The 12,597-nt window shown below is 32.3% G+C and overlaps 1 protein-coding gene and 1 long non-coding RNA gene across 3 annotated transcripts in view; one reads left to right on the forward strand and one right to left on the reverse strand.

The window, feature by feature from the left end:
• Positions 1-12,597, forward strand: part of Su(Tpl) (Suppressor of Triplolethal) — a 112,405-nt gene that overhangs the window by 20,466 nt on the left and 79,342 nt on the right. The window lies entirely within an intron of this gene.
• Positions 2,910-4,787, reverse strand: LOC148238007 (uncharacterized). Its single transcript, XR_015808868.1, has 2 exons — positions 4,330-4,787; positions 2,910-4,165 (listed from the first exon to the last, which is right to left on the reverse strand). It is a non-coding gene; the product is annotated as an uncharacterized LOC148238007 (long non-coding RNA).

Raw genomic sequence — 12,597 nt, forward strand, 5'->3', positions numbered from 1 at the left:
TAAAAACGGATCATTGAACAAGGTCTGTCACACTGCTACAATGATTGTTTTAATAGCACGAAAATTACACCTATGAAATCCTATTGACTGCTGATAAAAATACAAAATATTTATAATGAACTCAAGGATTTGCGAATCAAATATAATACTACATTCATCTGAAGTGTACCAAATTTCTCCAATGCGATTGACCTTCCTAGCATCATTTGCAACAACAGCATTCAATCACCGGAGTTTCGGTCTGCGGATGGATCTACGACCTTCCGGTTTCTGATCCATTATCTTATGTGCGTTCATGAGACCTTAATCTCCGAACCGTTTTGAAAGTGTTGTAGATCTACTGTTACATTACGATCTTACAATTAATCGACGTTCGGTCGAAGACTTCCTCAAAACAAGTATTTTATAATTAATGCACAAAAACGTACTTAGGGGTTTTGCAATCGATTGCAGTTCCATCGCATGGGGTTGTGTAACGTTACTTAACGAATTTGGCCCACATTTTGAATGTTGATTTTAGAGGTCCGTTATTAATTAGCGTCGGCGCAGTACTTGGGATTTCATGACGGCATTGAGGTCGCGACATTCGACCGGTTGTCAAAATCCAACTTTTAAATCTACGTTTGTTTGTACCAAATCCCATGATATTATGGAGCATTATGGCTTATCATAAAAACTATTGAGTTGTTTTTTTAAATTATTTTTTAAATCGTGGATAGGAGTGTTAGGTAACCACTGTGTATTACCGATGACCTGTTTGTCTATTATTTTTTTACTTCACCTACAGACACGTCATAAGCAATACGTTGTTTACACTGACTTGTCTTGTGTGTGTTTATCTAGTATGTAGCGATTCGCCGTATCACAATGGTGTTCGACCATCTTTTTATAGCCGCCACCTTGAACCTACTGACCGCGAATGGACACTCGCACACGCTTCAGACAGTGTTCTTTCTCGGCGCTCGCTGTATTTCCTAGCCAGTTAGAGAATTGTAAATGATTAATTAGAGAGTACACCTGCCCTGATTGTTCGCTAGGTCCATTTTGAGCTTGTATCGCCGGCCATTCATTACGCCATTGTTCGCGTGACGTATTTTACGCGTAAGTGCTAAGGGTCCCCCAATTCAAATGACTCGCTCGCTTGTCACGGCCAAATTTGTCAAGTCTGCTCTTAGAAGAGGCGCGTGCATGTATGTGAATGTTTATGTATTGACAAGGCTCTCTCTTGTCATTCTTATTCATATTCAAATGTAAGTCGCTCTTGAAACTTGCGATCTATATAATGGTCGGTCAGTTTGTTGCAATGCTTAAAAATTGCAGCGTTAAAATCGCACCATTACGAACAAGGTCTAAAATTTGCTGCATTTATTAAAAACCAACGAAACATCTCGAATTACTTATTATTTAAAAAATAGTTTATTAGCAAATACAGATGTTATTCAGTAATATTTTTTACTCAAATATTTTTTTAAAAATGATCAATTTTATACTGCTGAAATGATACGTAATATGTTAAAATGACACGTTTGCTAATAACAACTGTTATCCGATAATATAACTTTTTTGTCATATACTATCGTATTGTCAGCGAGAATAAACCTTCATTTAAAGATTCGTTTTTTTTATCCGTAAATTAACAATTTGCATTGGAGAAAACTTATTCGCGAAATTGCGTTCGTAACTCGTTAAAACGCGCCAGATAACAACAGCAGCGTCATAATTACCAATTTAATTACTGGCTTTCCTCGTATTCATAACTTGCATACATATGCAATCGCGATGGCAGTCGTAAACTGCATTCGTAGAAGTAACGTTAAGTATTGTTGCAACGGTGGAGAAGAACTACGTTTAAATGATTTTATTAAGAGGCTAGTTTGCACGCATTAAATAGCTAATAACAAATTTGAAAATACTGCTGACGTTTATTTGAACAGAAGCTATAAGCTGTAGTAATACTTGAACATTAAAAGGAATATAGATCAATAGTGAGCTGCACATGCAGTCGCCTGGGGCGCCAGCTCTAGAGAGGCACAAAAAAGCGTTACATTTCCTCCGAAAAATGTTGCTAAAAAAATACTGCGTGAGCTTGCATGCAACTGCGTGCACACAATCAGAGACTACATTCAAAATTATTTCCTAGAGCTAGCTATATTTATTTAACCCTTTGGACGCGTTAATCAAAAATAAATATATTTTTTTTAAAATGCTGTGTTTAAATATTCTGATTTTTTAATTTTTATTTATTTATTCTTAAAATTATGTTTATTCACAAAAAAAAGTTTTTTCAATACATTTTTTTTACTGATTTTTGCGTAAAGAGATAAAAAAATCAATTGGGCGACTTCCGCGTCCAAAGGGCTTATGAATGCTATAACACACCTACGTTTTTTATGTTAAACACACTTATATATCATTTTCGAGAACATTTCTAAAAACGCGACTTCTATTAGTGTTTAAAACTGAAAAATAAATTCTAATTTTTTTTTTAAATATATATAAAAAACAATTTTACATTCATTTAAAAGTAATTGTACTGAAATTTAATTGTATATTTTTAATGTTAGCATAGCAAAGTGTTAAAAATATTTGTTTAGCTTCATCTCATCGTTTTTCTATGCACTCTTTGGTTAGCTATTATTATATTCTATGTTTTGTGGTTACCATACAGTTGTTTTCGCCGCTGTTTTTCAACGTTGATCTACTATTTTTATAGTTATAATTATAATACAATAAACAACCACTATATATATTATTTTGATTTACTATAATTTTTATAATGCTTGTAGTTAATTTGAATTACTATAAATTTTTAAAAAATAATTCATGATAAAGTAGTATTAGTGTATATTTTATTGTAAATCAATATTATGTGTTGATAATATGTAGTAAAATTAACTAGGTCCGGCCCTGGAAATGCCATTGATATAAAGTGTGAGATCAATATTTTGAACTTGAAATTTATTGCTTATTTTGTTGTGCATCTATTTAATGATTTGAACAGGTGGCATTATCAATTATAACTGTTATTTGATTGAAATTTGTACGTATGTTCTGACACATTTGCATATATTGACGTCCGATAATTTTATAAAGTTTCCTTTTACTCGCAGTGAAAATTGGGTGTGCAATATGCATATGCTAAACAATATTCATATTCATATACAGGAGTGTGACAAAATATTTGGACCAAATATATTTTTTTATATTTTTGTAGTTTCTACACACTTTTATGTAATTAAAAAAAAATAAAATACTTTTTCACAAATAATTTATATTCACACGTTTATAATTTAAAAAAATTATGTCTAGTAACGCATTCTTTCTCTTTTATAGCTTCGAGCACTCTTCTATGCATGCATACTCTCTACTCATTATTGTTTTCATTACGTTTTCACTAGTGAATTCTAAATACATTTGACAGTTTCGAAACGTCCATTTGCTGTTCAAACCCAACCTAACTTACACGACTTAACCAAACCCAACTCGATCTAATGTAAGTTCTAAAACTAATTATAGTTTCAGAATTTTCATTAGGTCAAGTTCAAAATAAAAATTAAACCAACTCATCTCCCAAAGGAAAATAAGCGGAAACAAAAGTACGGAAAGTTGTCGCATTTAGCATATATTGCTCTATAGTTTGCTTGCACTTTAATATCACATTATTAAAAAAAATATGATACTTATTCTTACCGATATTACTACAGACTTCTGATATGAGATAATTAATCAAAGTATATTCAAATCGAATTTTGGTCAATAGGAGGGCGCAGTGTGAACGCTCGTTACCGAGCGTTCCTACTACGAAGGCGCCGACACGATTTTATTGCTTTTGACGTGGATTTGTGACTTCTGAGAAGGGATAATTGTTTTTTGCGCCCTCCTATTGGTCAAAATTCGGTCGTGATGTGCTTCATTTTATTCTCAATTGACCAGAAAAGTGCATGTCATTTAATGAAATACTATGTTTCTTAATAGAATATTAAAAAAACTACCACCAGCAGACCAACTTTTGCGCTCCCCCCCCCCCCCTAAAATCTGAAATAGCGTTCCTATCTATCGAATTGTGTTTTCCACAAAATTTATGTCGTTGTGACTTAATGGGTTGCTGTCCAAGTACTAACATTTTTTTTATTCTCATCACTGATTAGACATTTTTGGGCTAATTCTCGATAAGTATGAATTTCTTTACTAGGTTAAAGTACAAATATATATTTTCACTTCAGCTGAAAGATTTTGTATTTGGGCTACTTTATAAAAATCGCTGTTTCGTCCAAAAAATAAATAATATTAAATATTATCGAATCAATCCATAAATTACCAAATACGAACAATTATGATATGATAGTTTAGAAAATAAAATGTAATTATTTTATCCGAATGTTTAACATTACAAGAAATTGCTGCACACTGTATACAGTCTTCTTTGTTCAATGTGTAACAGTATTGTATCTTCCAACCTTTTGGGTATACATATATTATTTTTTTGTAAATCATCGCCTACTAACGAGCTTCAAATCTTTTAACGCACAACGTTTATTTCCTTCCTGCATAGTTGCTTGCTAAATATCAAAATACGTGAAATGTTGGAGTGGTCCAATTATTTTGTAAAGTTATATTTTCATCAGTATAAATATAATTTCACATGAAATATATCAGTGAAATCATATACAATTACATTTTCATCGTTAGATATACTAGCAAAATATAATTTATTTATATATTTAAGTTAGATTACCCCTATGCGTCACGGTCGTCGAAAATAATACATAAAAAGAAATAACAAAAAATCATAATATAATAAAATTAAATGTTACGAACCAGACCAGCTCCTCGTAACTGACATTAAACAGATCAATGTGCAACGACAGCGTATTAACCATTTCATGCCTGAAATTAAAATAAAAACCCGATATTATTTTCTTTTCGGGAACCGTCCTTAAGCAGTTAAATTAATTGATGTAAATGATATAATTAGTTAGGCCGCATAGCAACTTTTGAGATGCTTAAAAAATCACTTGACCTTTTGAAGAAAATTTTAATATATGTATACCCGTCCCAGATGGCGACATAATTTGACAGTTGCGAAACGTCCATTTGCTCTTGGAACCTAAACGATTTAACTTAATGATGGTTCAAAAACTATAGTTAGTTTTAGATCATTCATCGGGTCAAGTTGGGTTTGGTTAATTCGTTTATGTTAGGTGTAGATTTGAACAGCAAATTGACGTTTCGCAACTGTTATATTATATTTTTTCTATATTATAAATATAATTGTATTAACTAGGCCAGTTAAAATGTATCAAATGATTTATTTATAATCGATATCAATAAAACTGTATTTATTCACAAAAAATGTGTCACCCTACAACTATTTTTTGATATGAAATTCGCTGGTGGCGTACAGGATTTAACAAGTGGCGTTTACAATATTGTCAGTTGAAGACCACCACGTAGCTTTTTACTCGTTTCACGCCTGTCAAATAATAGTTTAGAGCAGCATATAATTTCACTATCATTTGTGAAATAAGTTATATTTCCACTAGTATAAATATATATTATATGTACCGGTGAAAATGTATTATATTTCGGTATGATTTTACTTGATTGCCAGTGAAAATATATTTCCACTGGTAATACATATTTACTATAACATACATATATAGGAAGATATTTTTAACAATATATAATCCAAGGAACAATATTTGTTAAAATTGGCCCTCTTATTATATAATAAACGCGTCATTGAACACAATTACTGAAGCTAAATGACTAAACTGATTGTATCTGTGTGATATATGTACAGTTTTATCTCGAGATTTGCACGCATCGTGTTATTCCGATTCCGCCACTTTCTGCCATTTTTTCCCTTCCCACGACTTTTTCCTTCAATTTGTTTCGCGTATAATGCGCCGCAACTAGAGTGCTGTGACATAAAATAATAATAAACACATCATCATTGTTCCATACGTATTATAAGCGTGTGAATCGTTCGATAGAATCAAATAAGGTCTTCCATCTGTTTTGCCAGAATATTCGTCTAACAATAGTCGCGCGTATTCTTTGCCAACCGACGTCTTCTAGTCTTAAAAAATCTCACATGTATTTTCTATTTTATTTATGTTTATGTACATGCCGTGCATATTTTATGCATGCAACCTTCGCACATATTCTCAAGTGTCGGTACACGAACTATGGAGACAATGTTGCGAACGTATGGGATTCTTAGCGCGCTATGATAGTCGGTTATTGCACCGCGATAAGCACATTTCCGCGAATGGGCATCGCCACGTTTATGCCTATATATTGTTATTTTTTGCTCCAACATATGATACTTTCGCCCGACCTTGGCGCCGTGTGCCATCGATCGATAGTTATACGGAGAACTTGAAAGACTTCGTTGACTGGCGCCCGAAAGCTTAGCGTTTGTTGTTGTGAACCAATTATCGTTCTGCATTTAATATTTTATGTATGTATGAAAATGTGTTGGTTAAAAAGTAACGGGAAACCACTAAAGTGTATCCATTTCTTTGTACGCGTACTCACTGTTACGTTAATTAAAAATATATATATTGTATCAGTACACTAGCTAAATACTTTTAACTTGATTATTACCACTTTATCAACCGCAAGGAGATTTAGTTAGTATGACGCATAAGAATTGCTCGAAAAATATATATGTATATATAAATGTTTATGCATTTTCTATGGTTGCAAAGTATTACTCGATAATTTTCCTCTATTCATATTTAATTGCAATGAACAAACTTTTATTAGTATATTTAATCGCTTGATAAAATGTGAGACTGTTTCATAAAGTAAATTACTAATGCTTAATCATTTCCTCGTATACCGAAAGGGCGGTGACTCGTTGGGTTTTTTTAAGCATAGTTCTAATAAGACACTTATTCAAAGACATATCTAATATATAAGTGTGCATATGCACTTTTGCGTTTCAACACTATTTTGATTGAATTTTTACTCGATATTTTAAGCTCACTTAATCATTTAAAATAATGGTGATAGGAACTAGTCGCCCGTCATAAATTAAAGGATGTAACTCGAGCTATCGATAAAAGATTTTCAATGATGTGTATTTACTGATTTCCAAAAGTCTATATGTGCTTCATAATAATGGTTTGATATTGTTCGAAACAGCTTATGATACATAAACAATTGGTTACCTAAAACTCGCAGACTAATGTGAGGGTGCTTGAGGGTGGTTATGGTTTCTATTAAATTTCGCGTATTCTACCGTTGTTAAAAACGCATCCGGTTTCGCCGTCAGAAGGAGGTAGCTCTCCGTGACTCAATCGTTTTTATTTATTCCGCGACAATGGCACCGCCTGGCGACGTGTCTCGAAACATTCGAATTTCCTATGTGAACAACCGCAACCGACCAACACACACCTGCTCGTCGCCATACACGTCCATCGGCTCTTTCCGCACACATAGTAGAGTAGTGAAACTCGACGACGAAGACAGGTAAATCGGTCGCGCGAAAATGCGCGCAATTCTGCCACTGCAGTAGTCTTATGATTCCAGAATTAGACTACGGGACAGAGAATCGGCACCGATTTGCGCAAAACGCGCAAGAGTATTTTAAGTGCATGCGGTATTTTAGGAGATTGTCTCCGATTGCTGACTCGCGATTTTAATCGAATAGTCTATGCACAAGTCCCTAGACCCCGGAATCTACATTCTTTTGAGAGATGAAAACATTACTTTATACATGTAAATCTATTATGCCAACAAATTATTACCCATATACATATATGTGTATATATAGTCAGTCACAGAATATACGACGTTCCGAAACTACGTATTCTACTAATACACTTGCATGGACCACTTTATATTATGTGTTAATTATTTATTTTAACATTTTTCTATTACTTAATTTTGTTAATTTGTTTTACATATTTTTAAATATTATTAAGTTTTTGTGGATTTTTGATATCAATTCAGTGGCTCTCAGTATTATTTTATAAAATTATTATAAAAGTTTTTTGTTATTATGGGGGACCACACAGATGCTCACGTTTGTGGGGGGCTTTATTATTGAAATTCGCGATATTACTTTGACCAAAAGTGATTATTTAGACAATAGTGCGATCACACAAAGGCTCGATACGACAAGAAAAAGAGTTCTCCCATAAATAACACGCAAGGATTCTCTGATGCATTGAATGAACATATCTTTGTTACGAAATGGTCAAGAGAAACAATCTAACACCGTAAGGTTACAATATTTCCGTTACGTAATTCATCTAACGCCCGCCCGCGGATAATATACGGTCATGGAGGCTCACATCCTGAGAGAGACATCACCATACGAGCACTGCAACAAAGAGGGATCAACTTCCGCTATACTATCGCTGCCACGCCACCTACAAGACCTATGAGGATCTTCCACCGACATCATCCCTCCGCCAACTTCTCTACCGCTGCTTAGAGAAAACATGTCGCAATATGTAATATAATCTAATAAAATGTCACACATAGGGTTACCTAAACTTAAATTATGTTCATTTTATTCGTCCTCTTTAATTTATTGCTATTATTTTCTATAAAAATCATTTACATTAAATCAAAATAAAAAAAAATATTATATAAATAAAATGTTTTTTATTTATTATTTTTTCAGTTATATATGTAAACATATCTAGGGTACCTTAAAATAGTAAAAGATCGACCACCGTACATGTACGGTGATACTGCTCAAATAGTTAATGAGTCTTATTACATTATTATGATTGAAATTTTGATAGGTTTTATTACTTTATTGTTAAAAAAACTACAGAACACTACAGTCCGTCCAAGATATGAACGCTCATCGTCACAGTATTAGTGAGGAAATATAATAGGGTGACCATGTGAAATTACAAGTGCAATTAATTTTTACTTATTTTGTTTATGTATATACATATTTAACTCAAAAATATGAGAACAGTTTTGGTATCACTCTCCAGATTGAATATCTGTTCAATATAATATTTTTTAAAATACCAATAGAATATTACAGGAATTGTTTTATTGATTACAAAATACCTTTTTTTAATTTTTAATTCAATTTCCAACGTATGGTCACCCTACCCTTAAAACAGCCCTGATTTAGTATTGGTAACGTTCTCCTATCGGTGAAAACAAATTCGCTGAAAACTGTGTATGTACGCATGCGGACACGTACTCTTATTTCCAACACAACTATGATGAGCGTTAACATCTTGGATGAACTACACTCCTTTTAAACGAGTCACTTAGATGAATCTTCTTATTGTCAGACATGTATAATTTGTCTGAAACATTATTATACTCTCATCTTATCGACTTGGACAAACGTCTGTTATGTTACACTATCGCCTCTATAAAATATCTGAAATAGTTAATCCAAGTTTATAAGAGCTCACGTTTATTTGTAAACGTTTAGTTACATGGAATAGACGTGATTACAGCTTTAAATAGATTTTCATAGATTTAATAATAAACATGCGTCGTGCATAATAAATATATTTATAGACTAGACGTGAACGATAATAATGACTCATTCACAACTTGTCTGTTTATTTACTAATCTGCAATATTCTGAAATATTAGTACAATTGATTATTTTATGAATGATTTATATTATAAATATTTTAAGGATAATTTACTATGATGTACGTAGAAAGCGATCAAAACCGCAATGACACATTTTGATTCTGCATGAATAAAACAGTTTGAAGTTTGAGTAATGAATTGTAGCGAAAAATAGATTTCTAATGTGATTTGTTTAATATGTATATAATTTAATTAACATATAAGCCACAATACCGTATATGTATAGATATTTAGATTTCATAATCTAGAATCTACCGGGATCGTTAGATTAGAAGATCTATCTGATCGCGGGAACAATGGAGGCGACCGGGAGCGAAACGCGAAATTAATAATCCGAGTAATCGAGTCATTAGTGTTTCGATAATATGAATACAATGGGCAATAACTGAACGCCCGCAAAAGTTCTCCGACGAAAACACCCAGTCAAGGTACACATTACGACGATTTAATGCGACATATTCAAATGGTACATAACCAGAATCTTCCGCGTGTCTTCATATTATATTACAATAAAATGTATGATACATACATAATGCATAGGTAATCGATTATCTTTATCGCTTGTTATACAATGGTGCGTCTTTTTTGTTCATTGTCTAAAAAGCAAGCTATAAAGTCTTAACTACATACATATATAGTATTGTGTATATATATTATATATTATTTTATCACTGCTGCATTGGCAAAAAGTGCAACGTGTGCAATTCTTTTGACATTGAGTGTAATTTTCCGCGATTGTTGTATTTGTAACGCGTTTTATTTTTGTATTTGAAAGCGTATTTATAATACACCTTCACAGTATATTTATATCTGAGATTTCAATTTCAAATATCGGATTTTACAGTTGCTTTTCCAACAATTTTACTCTAAATATAGGTCGCTTTTAATTTGCATTTACGAGATGTGCGACAAAGAGTTGCAGCATAATAATGCGTTGAAATAACCATAAATAGAACGAAACCACTGAATGTTTTAATGCAATTATATGATTCGCCGAACGCAGTAATAGACGGGATAGGATTTTAATAGACGTTCCAAAGCATTTGTGCTCTTTATTCCACTTTATATAAGTTTTGTGTGACAAGTGATTAGAGACGGTTTGTTGTGCGATTCTTAGCTGTCCTTTGTAAATTGTTATTGCAATATTTTGTAATTTATTTATTATTTTTAAACACTTTATGCCTGAAATATTTTTCGAAAGTTGTTAAAAAACGGTATTATTTTCTTCTTTTTTTTAGAATAATAAAATTAAATAATAGATATAACGATTCATAATACATAATTCCATGTTTAAAAATCAAAAATCCCTCATATATGCGGGACCGTCCTTATGTTCTTTTACATAAGGACGGTCCCGCAATTATTATAAATAATATAATTAGTTCGCGTAATATTTGAGATGCTTAGTAAATCACTTGACCTTTTAAAGAAAATTTATTGTAATATATATATATACTTGATTAAATTATATCTTATTTAATTAACATTAATCTAACCGAACGAGTACTATTTTAGATAAGTAGACTATGTAATAATTAACACATTGAAGACCATGGCTTATTTGTGAAATTTTGCACCCAAACTTTATTTTAAATAATCTTACATTTGGTATTATTAAATTTTAAATACATTTCATAATAATTGTTCTTCTTTTGTATTCGCAATAGTAAAAAATAAACCTGCGTTTAAAAACCTATTTTAAACAGATTAAAACCACTTCAGGGCCAATATTTGCGGCAAAACTTTAGGATAAGTTAGGGGTTAAGGAATGGGCGTAGAAAGATCGAGAGATAGCGACTGGATATAATTAATAAAAAGAGACTCGAAATGTGTTTATTACTTGGTGACACAAAGATGGAAATCAGGATATCGATTTTCTTGAACCATCTTAATTAATATGATATTAGTTAAAGGGCTTAGTAAATACGCAGTTTAACGTGTTGCAATGTTATTTTTTTAATCTTAATTATAAATTTATTTTACATTATTTAAAAAATATTTACATGCATATATTTTATGAAGAAGTACTTTTGTGAATATTTTCCAAGCAAAAACAAAATCAACCCCAAAATCTGTAAATCACTGACATTAATTGTAAAGTATTATTACAGCTTACAATCAATAGATGTCACTGTGCACGATTTTTTTCAATTATTCAACACGATGTTCATCCGTGAAATTAGGAAAATCTAGGATAACATAATATGTGCAATAAACCAGGAAAAGTTAATAATAAATTTATTGTAATACACTTATATACAATAAAATTTGAACCCAAGACTTTTAGTCATTGACTTATACGATCGTGCTAGTTTTATCTTATTGTGTATTGATTAGTGTTTTTATAATACTATTTATTATTTTATTATTAAGTAAATAATAAAAATATAATGTACATTAATTAAACCGTGCAGCGATTAAATTTGTTTTTTATGTAATAGGTGTACAATTTAGCATAGCTTTGATTGCCGAATTCTGGAAAATCTGGAAAAATTCTGGAAAAAAAGGTTTTAGTTTCCATTTCCAAAAAATATTAGAATTATAAATAAATTTGGAACGTTTGGTTTTACGTCGGGGTCAACAACTATGGATAATATTTATTCATTACTATCCCAGATTGCTGCTGAAATTTTCAATGTAGGCAGTCTATGACGCATTTTCATGTTCGTCGGGAAAATTCGCCCACGTTTAAAGACTTGAACGCGTGGGCGTGAAATGTCAATGGTTGTTGCCCAGGAGCTTCGCGATCGATAGACTGATAGGAGGGAACGCGCGCCACCGTCTGGCCGCCACCGTCCCGGATAAAAATGCAATTTTACACTTTGGCAAAACACAGAAATTAGCATTCGGTGCTAAGGTGACGATCGGCATTCTGGTCGCGTGCCACAAAATCTAACGAGCGATGGGCGGCCTACTACTCTCACACTATTGTGCAAACGGTTGCGAATCCCCGCAATCTGTTGAAGCTAATTATCATCAGACGTATTGTCCGTTAAAGAA

Source organism: Plectrocnemia conspersa, unplaced genomic scaffold, assembly GCF_051122295.1.
Source record: "Plectrocnemia conspersa isolate PC_06_02 unplaced genomic scaffold, ASM5112229v1 ptg000002l, whole genome shotgun sequence".
In the NCBI taxonomy this organism is placed as follows: Eukaryota; Metazoa; Arthropoda; class Insecta; order Trichoptera; family Polycentropodidae; genus Plectrocnemia; species Plectrocnemia conspersa.